This window comes from Mus caroli, chromosome 15 (genome assembly GCF_900094665.2).
Source record: "Mus caroli chromosome 15, CAROLI_EIJ_v1.1, whole genome shotgun sequence".
Classification (NCBI taxonomy): domain Eukaryota; kingdom Metazoa; phylum Chordata; class Mammalia; order Rodentia; family Muridae; genus Mus; species Mus caroli.
This window is the reverse complement of record NC_034584.1, coordinates 70,775,166-70,790,853: the sequence shown is the minus strand read 5'-3', so window position 1 is coordinate 70,790,853 and position 15,688 is coordinate 70,775,166.

Sequence of the window (15,688 nt, the reverse complement as noted above, 5' to 3'; positions counted from 1 at the left end):
TGGCTGTCCTGGAACTCACTTTGTAGACCAGGCTGGTCTCGAACTCAGAAATCCACCTGCCTCTGCCTCCCGAGTGCTGGGATTAAAGGCGTGCGCCACCACGCCCGGCGGCAGTTCATGTTCTTAATCACTGAGCCATCTCTGTAGCCCTCAAAGCCATTTTTATCATCATCCATTCTTCCCCTAAGAAAACAAAACTCAGTATTGATACTAACTCACCCCATGTATAAACCTAGGGGCCAAATAATTGATCCAATTGGTTTGATACTCCAAAGGGCTCACCCAGAAGAGGTGTCAGCTCTTTTAAGGATTTTAAGTTGAAAACTATTAAGGAGAACATAAGTCCAATTTTACCACCCCCTAATGGAACTTCTGTAGATGGGTACATTGGATGGGAAGGGTCCTTATGTGGCTTTGAGGATATTGGAATATGAAACTTTCTATATTCTTTTTTTACATTGTTTTAACTCCTGTCTTAAGGTGGGGTTACTGGGACTTCTGGAGGGGGGGGGAGTTGGGAATTGAGTAGACAGAAGTGGGAGATAAAGAGTTGGTAGAAGAATAGGTTCTATATTTCTCTACCAAAAAGTATGTTCAGACCTGTAATAGAAATACCCCACTTCTGGTACCTACTTCTTTCTTGGTTGCTTCAAATTGCTGTGATGAAGTACATTGACCAAGACAACTTATAGAATAGAGCATTTTGTTGGGGGCCTGCTTACAGTTTCAGAGGGTGGTCTAATATTGTCATGGTGGCAGACTGGCCTGGTGATGGAGCAGTAACTGAGAGCTCAGATCTGATCTGCAAGTTGTAGGCAGAGGGACAGAGAGATGGACTGTGTGGACTTTTGAAACTTCAAACCTCACTCCCCCAGTGACATATTTCCTCCAACAAGGTCACACCTCCTAACCCTTCCCAAACGGTTCCACCAACTGGGAACCAAACAGTCAGATGCATGAGTGTGGGGAGTCATTCTCATTCAAACCATGACATGCCCTCACGGAATCAGCATATAAAACAAATGGCTTGTTCATCCTACAAGTCTAGGTTGGAGCCCATCACTAAGGAAGTCCTACCAGCACGGCAGGAGAGTCAAGATTTTGTTGAATTGACAAAATAGTGCTTGTACCTGCAGAGCCATCTCTCTCTCATCTCAGAGCCAAAATTCTCTTAGTAGTTTTTCTCTTAATGACACAGGGTGTCATGTAGCCCAGGCTGGCCTAGATTTTGCTATGAAGTCAAAAGTGACCTTGAACTTAAGATCCTCTTGCCTCGAGTTCCATCATGCTTGATTATAGGCATGCACCAAATCTGGTTCTTCTGCTTCTGGGCACCTTCAGCCAGACGATTTTGTCTTATGCACATTTTTTTTCCTTAAACACATGATGCGGAAAACGTGTCTAGGCTTTATTTTGGGAAGGAAGAATGGCTAAAAGGAGGGAAGAAAGAAATGCAGCAATACTCGAGCATTTATACAACCGTGAAACATTCTGTTTGGCATTGTGTTTCTGTGAGTCTTCTGTCCTGCAAATACACTGAGTAAATTAAAACCATTCCCAGCTTAAGCTCCTGGGTTGGTGAGGGGTGGGGCAGATCTCATGGGAAGTGTTGATACAAAACACAGCTCTCACCTCAAAGGGAGCAACAGAGGTTATTTTGAGTCAAATATGAGTGGCCATGGCCTAGGAACATAGATCTAGGCTGTTCCAATGTTAAAGTGGTTACATAAACTTTTATAGTCACAGAACAAAAGAAAATCATAGATTCTGGCACTGCCTTCATACACGGCTGTGGACATCAATCATCAAACAGCAAGTCAGGGACCTCTAGGCTGCAGTTCTCAGGGGATGCTGACATTCTTAGCTTTCGAATTGGCACAAGTCAGGGGTCCCTTCAACTGATACATTCCAAAGGTTTTACCTGTTAGTTAAAAGGATGTTAGCTCACAAAGTTGGGCAATAAGTGGGTATTAGGGAGACTCAAGACAGCCCCAGGAAATTTGGCTCTGGAGCTGCAACATTCCAACTCCACACAATTACCAATTTCTAATCAGACAATCATCCTCATAATAGCTTTAGCATAGGTGTTGCTTTTAAATATTTTTTTATAAAAGAACTTTAGTTCACAGAAACATGAGGAATGACTTGATCTTTCCCTTATTGTGGATCCTGGAACTGGAGATGTTAGGAAAATGTATGACTAAACACGCACACACACACACACAAAGAGAGAAACAGAGACAGAGATAGAGAGACAGACAGAGAGAGAGAGAGGGAAGGAGGGAGGGAGGGAGAGAGAGAGAAATCTTCCAGGGTTAAAAGTAAAAACCAAAGAACTTGGATTTTCAAGACTGCAGAGAGACGGCCGGGCGGTGGTGGCGCACGCCTTTAATCCCAGCACTCGGGAGGCAGAGGCAGGCGGATTTCTGACAGCCTGGTCTACAAAGTGAGTTCCAGGATAGCCAAGGCTACACAGAGAAACCCTGTCTCGAAAAACCAAAAAAAAAAAAAAAAAAAGACTGCAGAGAGACTCTAGGTCATTCTAAGGCAGTCTTACCACCTATGCATGGGCGAGATGTGGCCAAGATGACTCCACAACTATAGTAGACCTCTGTGTCTACTATAAGCTGTAGAGCCCCAAGTCTATATGACCCACTCTATATGAGGGCTAGGGAAAAGCAAAACAAAAAACTCCACCCACTTGCAACCAGGGGCACTGGGCAGTGTCTGTGATTGCAGGAAATGGAGCTAAGTGACCAGGGTGTCCAGAAAAAGAAGAAAAGCAAGGGGAGAAAACGTCTTCAAACAAGAATGTGGAGAGAATAGAAACATTTAGGATAAGCAAGTGGTATGTGGCTCGACAGATCTAACCCAGCAGCAGAATCTGCATGCGCATGCGCGCCTGAGCTGCCTGAACACTTGCGGGCCTCACGGGATGCGTGCTAGAGGTTCTGGATTTCCAGCTTCAGTTCGGGCTAGTGCCAAGGGTTGAGACAGAGATGTGGCAGATAAAGGACAGAAACAGCCACCGCTAGCTTTTTCACATCTTGTGTTGACATGAACTTCCATCTGACTGTACGTTTTAATTTGTGTTTCTCGACTAAGGAACAAGATCAACCAGTTATGGCTGTTAGGAGCCATGTCTAGCCAGGTGTGGTGACGCACACCTATAATCCCAGCACCTGGGAGGTGGAGACAAGAGGATCGTGTTCCACCACATAATGATTTTGAGATTGGTCTCCCACACCTGAAACCTTCCCTCAACTCTGCCTATCTCTGCCCCCCACCCCCTAAAGAACCACGTGTACTTATGAGCTCTTCTCATTCACAGCTAACAGAATTAAAAGATTTGACGGCACTATCTGCAAACATTTCCACCCACCTTCAACCTCCAAATTAACGCTCAGTGGAGGTGGCAAGCCTGCTCCAGGTATGGCAAAGAAGTGAGCTTTTGCTCCCAGGAGCAGTCTGCTCTGCTTCCAAACAGTTGAACCCGATCACCCACATTTCTTCCAAATGATTAATATAATTGTCTTCTAAAATGGAGGTGAAGTCCCATTAAGAAAGCACACATCGAGAGCAGTCAGTGTAAACTAGGGCAGTGGTAGCCTATATCTGCAATCCCAAGCACTTGGGAAGCAGAGGCAGGAGAATCTCCCCACGAGTTTGAGGCCAGCTTGGTGTCCATGTTGAGTTAGACTGGGGCCTGGGTGCAGGATCAGCTGTAATGGGCACATCTAGCATCTGGAGGGGACAGACAGACAGACATGCTTCAAAGTAGTTGGGACTTTCAACTTAACAATAACCACTGAACTATGTGCTTACCATGACGGACTATTTTATGGAATGGAAATTATCCCCAAGGGATGGAGAGATGTCTCAACGGTTAAGAGCGCTGGTTTCTTCCAAAGGAAGTACCCACAGGGTGGCTCACAGTCACTTTAGCTTCAGTTCTGGGGGAACTGATGCCCTACTCTGGCCTGTGAGAACACCAGGCACACAAGTAGTACACAGACAAACCTGCAGGAAAAACACCCATACACATTAAAATAAACAAATGAATAAATAAATAATAGCCTGGTGGTGGTGGCACTCACCTTTTCCCCCAGCACCTGGGAGGCAGAGGCAGGTGGATCTCTGAGTTCAAGGTCAGTCTGGTCTACTGAGTTCCAGGATAGCCAGAGCTACAAAGAGAAACCCTGTCTTGAAAAATCAAACCAACCAACCAAATAAATAAATAAGAAATTATCCCTAAAGTTGATTTGAAAGTACAGACTTAAAGAATCACAGGTTAGTTGCTGTGTCTTAGTCAGTGTTTTATTGCTGTGTAGAGACACCATGACCAAGGCAACTCTTATAAAAGAGAACATTTAACCGGGGGGCTCGTTAACAGTCAGAGGGTTACTCCAGTATCCTCATGCAGCATGCACTGTGCTCGAGCATCCTCCAGTCTGGTCCACAGGCCAAGACGGAGAACTGGGCCTGGCATAGGCTTTGGAACCTCAAGTCCCACCCCCAATGACACACATGACACACTTCCTCCAACAAGACCACACCCACTCCAACAAGCCATACTTCTTTTTTTTTAAGATTTATTTATTTATTTTATGTATATGAGTACACTGTAGCTGGACAGATGGTTGTGAGCCTTCATGTGGTTGTTGGGAATTGAATTTAGGACCTCTGCTCAATCTGTTTGGCCCTGCTCACTCTGACCCAAAGATTTATTTATTTATTATTATATATAAGTACACTGTAGCTGACTTCAGACACACCAGAAGAGGGCATCAGATCTTATTACAGGTGGCTGTGAGCCACCATGTGGTTGTTGGGATTTGAACTCAGGACCTCTGGAAGAGCAATCAGTGCTCTTACCCACTGAGCCATCTCACCAGTCCCAAGCCATACTTTCTAATCCTTCTCAAATAGTCCAACTCCCTGATGACTAAGAATTCAAAAATATGAGCCTGTGGAAGCCATTCTTATTTAGGTATGATGTTTTATTTTTTGTTTTTTTGAGGTAGGGTTTCTCTGTGTAGCTCTGGCTGTCCTGGAACTAACTCTGTAGACCAAGCTGGCCTGGAACTCAGAAATCTGCCTGCCTCTGCCCACCCAAGTGCTAGAATTAAAGGCGTGCACCACACTGCCCAGCTGAAAACATTCTTATTTAAACCACAATTTCCAAGTACTAAACAAAGGTAAATGTAAATGTTCGTTGGAAGAAGGTGGCTTTCATCTTTTCTGACAGAAATGACAAGAAGTCACTGATTATGCTGTATAACAGTTTCAGATAATGAAAAGATATGTGCATATTCTATTCATACAATGTGTGATTAAACCAGTGGGCTGGGCCATAGTAATGAATATTACTGCCTTATTACAGTTGCTATTCTTATTTCTGAGATCAAGTGTCTTACAAAGACCAAAATAAGGAAGGGTTTATTCTAGCTTACAATTTGAGGGGATCATTCCAGATCATTCCATCATGGCAGAGATAGCATGTTGGTAGAAACAAGGTATAGGCTTGTCACATTGCATCCAGTCAAGAAGCAGAGAGAGAGAGAGAGAGAGAGAGAGAGAGAGAGAGAGAGAGAGAGAGAGAGGAAATATGCTGGAGCTCACCTTTCTTTTTGTTTTTGTTTTTTTTCAACTCAGAATTCCAGCTCGTAAAATGATGCTATCACAGTTAACCAGTTAACCTAGTCTAGACAATCCCTCACAGGTACATGTAGACTTATCAACTAGATGATTCTGGATCCTATGTAGTCAACAATATTGCCATCTATGGTGCCCTGGATGAAAATAGCCCCCATAAGCGCATATATTTTTTTTTGTTGTTGTTGTTGTTTTTGTTTTGTTTATTTCCCAAGTTGGTGGAACTGTTTGGGAAGGATTGGGAGGTGTGGCCTTGATGGAGAAGGTGTGTCACTGGGGGTGGGCTTTGAGGTTTTAGAAGCCCAAGCCAGACCCTGTCACTCCCTCTCTCCAAGTTACAGATTAGATATAAGCTCTCAGCTAGTGCTTCTGCCCACGCCTGCCTACCTGATGCTTTGCTCCTGCTGTGATGGCCATGGGCTCACCCTCTCAAATTGTAAAGAAACCCTCAATCAAACGCTTTCTTTAATAAGTTGGCTTACTCATGATGTCTCATCGCAACAGAAAAGTAACCAAGACACCATCACAACTCCAATCTTTGTTAACTTAATGCCCAAACACATTACGATTAAGCCAGAACTCTCCTTGTCCCAGGCTCATGACTATCTCTTAAAGCAAATGCATTTATCCCAGCATCAAAAATCCCCATGGGCTTTCACAGTTTCCACATTGTAGGCTAGAAAGGTGTCTCAGCAGTTAAGTGATGGCTGTTCTTCCAGAAGACTTGTGTTTGGCTTCTAGTTTTTATGGTGGGATTTCAGCTCCAGAGGATCTGATGCCTTCTTTCAGTCTCTGCAGGCACCTGAAGACGGGTGTACATAACACCCCAACACCCCAACACATACACACACTAAAATAAAATAGACCTTAAAAAAAACAAAGACACACATTTCATTTTTTAAAAACCCACTTTTAAATGTCATCTGACATTCAAGACAATCTCTTAACTGTGAGTTCTTATAAATTCAGAAGCAAGTTATGCATTTCTAGAATGCAACAACAGAACAAACATTTCCATTCCAAAATGGAAGAATGGCGACATAGCAAAAAATGATGAAACCAAAGCAAGACCAGAATCCAACAGGGGAAAGACTAAATTCTGTAATTCCATGTCTGGCATCTGGAACTTACGATGGGACCAAAGGGCTTGGATGGCCCCACCCCTGCACCATCGCCACCTGCAGCCCTTATAGCTCTCTCTTCAGCTGACCCTACTTTATACCTCCATCTCATCTTCTCTCAGTGAACACCCCAGGCTCTGGCATCTTTGGCATCTCTGGATCTCCACTGCAATTTAGGCTTCACCTTTATAGTGATTCTCACTGACCCTTCAGAGCCGCCTTGTGGGGACTTCAACCATACCACACATTGCCTGGCCCCAGTGTCTCTGGAACTGCAACTGAAAGGGATCAGTGTTGGCTCAGGACCCCCAAGACCAAATTCTCAGCACAAAGAAGATTTATCTGCCCCAGAGAGATGCAGGGATAAGAGACAAAGACAGGGGATGGAGAGATAGTACAGTGGTTCCAGAGTTCAATTGAAGTCCAGCAACCACATAGTGGCTCACAACCATCTGTAATGGGATCTGATGCCCTCTTCTGGTGTGTCTGAAGACAGCTACAGTGTACTCACATACATAAAGTAAATAATTTAAAAACAGAGAGACAAAGTCAGGAGCTAGAAGCTGACAGAGAAGGGGGAAGGGAACAAGGTTGGGGGGTGAGGAAGAGGTATTTGTCTTGGAGGGGGATAAAGGACTGCCACTGGAAGAGAGGAGACAGACATGGCCCATAGGCAAATGCAGTTTATACAGGTAAAAGAAGAAACCTTTACCTGTGTTATAATGAGATGTTTAATTTTAATTGGACATGTTAATTAAGTGAGCCAAAGTGGGCTTTTGAATGCTGGACTTCAATAAACCTTGCTAGTCAGTCTTAGTAGGAGACAGTGTCCTAATAAGGGAACAGACCTTGGTGAATAGCTTTAGGAATGTAATCTAACAGTTTTTATTTAGCAAGGCAGAGAGTATGTGGGAGAACGGCAAGGCCTGCCAGGGCAATGTTTGCCGTGCTAGCATCCCTTCAGCAAGATCCCATGATCCCCCTTAATTTTGCATCATTTATGTCTTGAAAGCCAGTACCACCACGTGGGCAGCACTTGACAATGCTGTCAAGTTCTGCTGACAGCTCAGAATGGACCACAGTAGTAGCAACCTCTGTGTACCCTTCATGCTGACCCTGATGAGACACTTTTTGAGAAGAGAACCGCTTTCAATAGATGCATGTTCACATGTTGGAACTTTGGTGGGTGGGATCTTGCATTCAGGATGCTACTTCTACCATCCCAGTACAAAACAGATTTCTCTTTAGCCGTTACAACCCTCTTTTAAGCACACACCTTGACCTTGGCTCAAACTTCCCTGTCAAACTATATTGTTTATTTGGTACCTTTTTGCTGAACTTTTTGCTCTTTTTCGATGTAGACCTGGATAGATGCAGTAAACAATAGCCCCATAAGAGACTTTACACAATAAAAGTTTCTTTTTCTTGCAAAATCTGGAGCCTGGTTAGTGATCCCACACGCCTCTCTATGACCAGCTACTCAGCCCAGGTTACTATCATCTTACAGCTGTGTCACCACGGAAATCCATGTCCCCAGGTTGCTGCAATAGGGGATGCAACAGGTCAGGATGGCAGTGGAATTCCTAAAGGAAGCCTTGTGTGATCCTGTTCCTAGGAGAAGTGAACAGACACCTACTCCCTCCAGACTGGGAATCAGCAACAGACCAAAGTGAGGCTTCCAGTAAGTCCAGCCTAGTGAACCAATGAGTTTTATTAGGGTTACTTATAAGAATATGGCTGAGGAGTTACTTACAGGAGCAGACATGACGCAAACACAGCGGCAGCACCAAAGTGCCACACCAGCATGACTGACAACTCATGAAAGCTGAAAACCTGTAGCACAGCACATAGACTGCAGGAGACAGGACAGTGTCCTTTCCAGGTAGTTTAGTACATTAGTCTGAGACTCTTGCAGGCAGATCAGCTCATCTCTGCTTCTTCCAGATGGTTCAGCTTGTTGGAGAGTCTTCTCAGTAGCTTGTCACATCTGGGCGTCTCTTGGCAGCTCTTATAGTTTATATATGCCTGGGGAAGGGAGAGCCAAGTGAATCTGGTCAGTTTCAGGAACTTCCTGAAGACATTTGAATTGTCTACTTCCTGAGCTTAATGAGCTTCCCTGAAGGGATAGAATGGTTTACCTCCTTTTGCAGTGGTTCTCAACCTTCCTAATGCCGAGATACTTTAATATAATTCCTCGTGTTATAGTGACCTCCCCATCATAAAATTATTTTTCTGCTACTTCATGACTGTAATCTTGCTACCGTCATGAATTGTAAATATCTATGTGTTCCAATGGTCTTATATAACCAGTGAAAGGGTCATTTAACTACTCCCATCGGGGTCACAACACACAGCCTGTGAACCTCTGCTTTAGAATCTCTGGATTCACCAGGAGGCCAGCCTAGTCTACAGAGCCAGTTCCAGGACATCCAGGGTAACACAGAGAAACCCTGACTTGAAAACTGCCCCTCCCCCAAATATATATTCTTTATTTCACCTTCCTTTTCACATCCTATGTCTTACTGAGCTTCCCTTCAAGATGGAAGTTTTTAATTTCAGAGGGAACTGCTTTACAATAGGGGTGAACATTTCTCCTCACATCTGTCTGGCCAGAAAGTCCTATTGCCTCAATTTAGGTGCAAGGTACACTAGAGAATATTTTTTTCTTTGAGACAGGGTTTCTCTCTGTAGTTTTGGCAGCCCTGGCACTAGATCTATAGACCAGGTCAACCTCAAACTTAAAAATCTGCCATAGCCTGGGGAATTTAAAGTAAAGAGGAATGGGAGGGCGAGGTAACACCCAATCTTTAATCTCATCTCTTCAGAGGCTGAGACAGGTGAATCTCTGTGACTTTGAGCAGACTGCATAGTGATACCCTATCTCAAAAAACAAGAAAGAAAGAAAGAAAGAAAGAAAGAAAGAAAGAAAGAAAGAAAGAAAGAAAGGGAGGGAGGGAGGGAGGGAGGGAGGGAGGGAGGGAGGGAGGGAGAGAGAGAGAGAGAGAAATGAGCACCATGAGTCTTTATCACATCATTAATCTTTACATGTTGGTTTTGCAGAAGGGTAAATTGAGGCACAAACTGGTCAAATAGTTTCCTCAAATCAACTACCCGGCTGATCTCCTGTCTGCTGCTCTCTGGCAGGCAAGACTAGAGCCAGAGTTCCGAGGCTATGCATGTCTCCTGCCCTCTGTGCCCCAGAAGGAGCAGTGGGCAGGACAAACCCTTGGTGAACAGATGGAAATTAGAATGCTGTGTGTGGAACCAGAGGCAAATCCTTTGAAAGAAGTAGTTCAGACGCCCCATTTTAGGTCTGAGCACTCCCTTCCATTTTTGAGACAGTCTCACTATGTAGCTTTGGCTAGCCTGAAACCTGTTACATAGACCAGGCTGGCCTCCAGCTTACAGAGATATGCCCATACTTGCCTCCTTAGTGCTGGGAGTGTGCCACTATGCCTGGCTCAACAAGCATTTATTCTCAGCAGTTCCAAATCTCTGTATTAACTATTACCCATTGCAAAGAGAAGCTCCTCTGGCCAAGGCAGATAATACCGCTAGTCTGAAGGTACACATATAGTTATTTAGAAGGCAATTGGGCTGCATATCTATTTAGTTTAATATCAGTAGTTGAGTCCTCCTCTAGGACCTGTGACCTCCACAGTCATGAGTTTCTATCAGGTTTATAGTGCTAGGTGTGAATCTCATCTCATAGAGTGACCTCAACTCGATCCTCTAGTTCACCAGTAGGAACCTTGCTTGGCAGAATGATCCTGCAGCACATAGGCTCAGCCACAACTGGGTAGGACTGTGGATAGCTTTTCTCCATCAGCAGCTTGTTCAGCACCTTCTGATACTACAGTCCCTAGCTAATGTGGCCTATGTTTCTAGCTTAGTTCCAACTTGATTTATCTGCATGCTGCCATTTCAAGTGTGTGGTGTCTGTCATCAGCAATAGTGACTTTTACCGTCCAGGGACTATAATCAATGGCAATAATCTCTATTGTGTTGCCTCTGCCCCAACCCATTCCCTAGTTTCAGTTCTGCTGCTGTGATAAAACACCCTGTCAAAGAAAAGCAACTTACAGGACAAAAGGCTTCGTTTTAGCTTAGAAAGGTGACAGTCTATTATAGCAGGGAAGTCAAGGCAGCAGCAACTTCACACCCACAGTCAAGGGCAGAGAGAAACAAATGCACACATATGTTTAGTACTTAGCTCTCCATTTCCAATTTTTTGTTTTGTTTTGTTTTTTCAAGGCAGGGTTTCTCTGTGTAGCCCTGGATGTCCTGGTACTCACTTTGTAGACCAGACTGGCCTCGAACTCAGAAATCTGCCTGCCTCTGCCTCCCGAGTGCTGGGAGAAACCCTGCCTCAAAAAACAAACAAACAAACAAAAAACAACAAAAAAAAGTCATAACACTTTGGTTGAATTACTTATGCTCTGTTATCTCAATGCTCTGAAACTCCCCTGTTCACCACCTGTCTACCACCTCTCTTACCTCACTTAGGACCAATCAGCTTAAAGGTCAACTGAGAATTCTTTTAGCCAATGTTAGCCAAAAGGTAGTATTGCGTCCACCCTTCTAAACTTCTGAACTTGGTTTTCCTATAAAAAGCCTCCCCTGCTCTAAGAATAGACTGGTACCACAATTAGGCTCCTGATCGTCTCTTCTCTTGTCTTCTCTTGTCTTCTCTTCTCTTCTCTTCTCTTCTCTCCTTTCCTTTCCTTCCTCTCTTTCTTTCTTTCTTCCTCTCTTCCTTCCTTTCTTTCTCTCTCTCTCTCTCTCTTTTTGTGGTCCTGATCCATCAGTCTTGGGGCGTGGATTCAATAAACTCTTCTTGCTTAACTGAGATTAGTGTTCATATGGTTTGTGTGGCGATTGCTGAATCCCAACACACTCCACGACTGTAGCTGCCCTTGGTGGTCATCCTACGTACAGTCCTGGTGTCTCCAATATTCTGGGGTTTTCACTGCCACTGAGGCTTCATGTTCACAGCTTCGTTTGGAGGAACCCTACTCTTACCACCCTGTGCCTGGCCTCATTTTGTCTCCAGGACCCCGCTAGCCTTCGAAACCAGTACCATTTGGATGATGCTTACACTAGTTGTGGGTTCTGCTGCCTTCTCAAGATAGAGTCCAGCCCCCTTGGACCACAGCGGTAGCAGCTTCCATGGACTGAACCTAAGCAAACTCTTTGCTTACTGTGCCAGTACAGTGAGAAAAGCTTCCCTTCGATGGCGGTGATCTCTTAGTCAGTTCCAATTGCTTTCTCAGTACTGGTCTAAATGCTCTCCTGTCTTGAAACTCCCTTTGCTCAAAAACCTAGTCAACCATTTCCCTATTCAACTTCACTCAAGTTCTTGGAGCATATGCGAAAATGAAGCCACGTTCTTAATCAAAATACCATAGGAATAGCCGGCCCCTAGCCAAGTTCCAACAAAGTCCTTGGTTCCCCTCTCAAATTCATGAGCCAGGACTCCACTGCTCGCATTTCTCAAAGCATTATTGTCTTCCATGCTTCCACTACAACAGCCCGTTAAGCTCCACCCACGTCATTCAATTCTTTCTTAGGTCAATGTTCCAAACTCTTTCACCTGCTAGTCATGATCTAGTTCAAGTGGTGTAAGAACCACATAGGTTTATCCTAGCAAGGGTGATGCTTGCTTTTTTTGGTACCAAGCTCTACATTCGTTTAATTTCTATTGACCTTCCTCTACAGCCTCATCTTATTTATTTTCCGTCAGGTGAGTGAGAGTGTGTGTATGTGTGTGTGTGTGTGTGTGTGCACAAGAGTGCAGATGCTCAGAAAGGCCAGAGACACTGAATCACCTGGAACTGGATGGAGTTACAAGTGGTGGTGAGCCACCTCATCTGGATACTGAGGATTGAACTCAGGCCCTCCGGGAGGATACTATAGATTCTCCACCGCTGATCCATCTCTCTGTATTTGGGATCACAGTCAGGAAAGTATGTACAATGCTGATATTGCTTTTGGGCCTGTGGTGAGGTGGCAGGCACGCCATGGGCAGGAGCTTGTGGTGGAGTAAAGCCACTCACGGCACGGCTGGGAAGCAAGTGAGGAGAAAAGGGAACGGGTCTTACAACCCCCTTTCAAGGTTCAACCCCAGTGACATGAAGACCTCCCAGTGGGCCCTAGCTGCTGATGTCCTGGGTTTAGGGTCTCTGCCTTGCACAGCTCCTCTTCCGTTTCTAATTCCTGTGTGGTATTTACATTAGGCTACAGCATTTTGCTCACCTGTCCCCTGATGAAGAGCAGGAGGATGCCTCCTGGTCTTTCTTCTACAGGTGGGACTGAGACAGTCGTCTTCTTACAGTCTGAGAGGACCTGTGTGAAAAGCTCTCTAGATCACACTCCCTGGGAGGGTCTCTAGGCTTCTAGGACGAATGCATGCTCAATTCCACTCTCTATCACTCACCTGTCTTTTAAGCCATCTGAATCCATTTCTGTTTCCACCAAGTGATAAAGAATTCCTGGCTTCAGCTGGGCATGGTGACGCACGCCTTTAATCCCAGCACTCGGGAGGCAGAGGCAGGCGGATTTCTGAGTTTGAGGCCAGCCTGGTCTACAGAGTGAGTTCCAGGACAGCCAGGGCTACACAGAGAAATCCTGTCTCGAAAAACCAAAAAAAAAAAAAAAATTCCTGGCTTGACACATCCCCAACACTACGTTATAAAACCCTCTTACTTTCTTCCCTCACAATTGTTTGTTTGTTTGTGTTTTGTTGTTATTGTTCTGGTTTTTTCTGTTATTGTTCTGTGTCACCTGGTGATCCTGAAACTCACTATGTAGACTAGGCTGGCCAACAACTCAGAGATCTGCCAGCCCTGAAGATTAAAAATCAGTAGCACCATGTCTTGGTTCACTCTGTGTGTGTGTGTGTGTGTGTTCACACGTATGCGCATGCACACAGGTGTTGGAAAAGGTCAGGTCCCCTAGAGCTGGAGCTGTAGGTGGCTATGAGCTGCCTCAGTGGGTGCTGGGGAGGGAACTCAAGTCTTCTGGAAGAGGAGCAATTCCTCTTAACTGGTAAGCATCTCTGTAGCCTGCACGAACAGGGTCTAGCTGGATTTGAACTCATTACGTGACCCAAGCTGTCCTTGAATTCACAAAGATCCACTTACCTCTGCTTCCTGAGTGATAAGATTATAAATATGAGCCACTATATCTGGCCTTTAAAAGAAAAAACTTTTTTTGTCATACAAAGTAGCAGACTTCTTGATGGCACTTTTATTATATGTAAGTACACTTGTAGCTGTCTTCAGACACTACTATCTGAAGTGTCAGATCTCATTATGGATGTTTGTGAGCCACCATGTGATTGCTGGGATTTGAACTCAGGATCTTTGGAAGAGCAGTCAGTGCTCTTACCTTCTGAGCCATCTCACCAGCCTTGATGGCACTTTTGTACCTACTAGGTGTTGGTTGACCATCCCTCCCCAGCCTCTCATCTCCCACATCTCCCAGCCCCCAATCCCGCCAAACTCGTCCACCCCCCAGTATCTTATCACATGACTCATCACAGTCCCTACTCCTCTCCTTGACAACGTCTTTCCTGCCTCCTGGGTCCTTTTCTACATTCCTGGCATCCATACTCGCTCACTCCCACATAGACGCGCTTATATAAAAATCTGAAGCGAAGAGCCGCATATGAGAGAACATTTGGTGTTTGCCTTTCTGAGCCTGGGTTATCTCACTTAAGGTTGTATTTTTGTGTTGTGGTGGTTTGAATAAAAATGCTTCCCCCCGAGGCTCAGGTATTTGAATGCTTAATCACTAGGAGTAGCACTGTTTAAAAAGACTGTAAGAAGGTTAGAAGGTGTGGCCTTGTTGGAGGATGTAGACTATGCCAGGCACAGGTTTGTCTGTCTGTCTGTCGGTCTGTCTCTTTCTCCTTGCAGAGGATAGAGCTCTCAGTTACTTCTCCAGTGCTTCCCTTTATAAGAGCTGCTGTTGTCATGGTGTCTCTTCACAGCAATAGATCAGTGACAAAGACACCAGTTCTGAACATTTTCTTGCAAATTTCATTTTTCCTTATGGCTGAATAAAATTCATTTTCAGTATCCATTCATCAGATAATGAACATTCTACGCAGAGTCCATCTTCTTTCTATTGTGTATAGAGAGAGCAGCAAGAGAAACAATGAACACACACTTCTATAGTAGGAAATATGGTCCTTTGGGTATATGCCATAGTGTTTTATGGCTGGCTCACATGGTAGTTCTATTTTTAGACTTTTGAAAAACCTCTAGACTACACTCCCACAAACAATGAGTGTTTGTTTTCTCCACATACTCTCCAAGATTTATTATTGTTTTTATATATATTTATTTAGTTGGGCATGGTAGCACATGCCTTTAATCCCGGCACTCAGGAGGCAGATCTCTGTGAGTTTCGAGAACAGCCTGGGCTGTTACACAGAAAGAACTTGTCTCAAAACACAAAAACAAGAAAAAAGATTTATTTTTATCTGTGTAAGTATTCCTGTGCCAGAGGAGGTTGTACTAAGTTCTCTTAACTGTTGAACTGTTTCTCCAGCCTAGTTTTTCTTTCTTTAAAAAATTTTGTGTGTGTGTGTGCTTTGAATGCGAATGACCCCCTAGGCTCATATGTTTGAATACTTGGTGGTACTGTTTGGAAGGAGTTAAGAGGTATAGCCTCGCTGGAGGAGGTGTGTTACTGGGGGCAGGCATTGAAGTTTCAAAAGACTCACAACATTTTCACTGTGTTCTCTGTCTCCTGCTGTGTGTGAAGACGTGAGCTCTCAGCCATTCTTGCTCCTATACCTTTGTTCCACTCTCATGGACTCTAACCCTTTGAAACCACAAGCCAAATCAAACAAAACATTTTCTTTTATTATAAGTTGCCTTGGTCATGATGTTTTTTCAGAATAG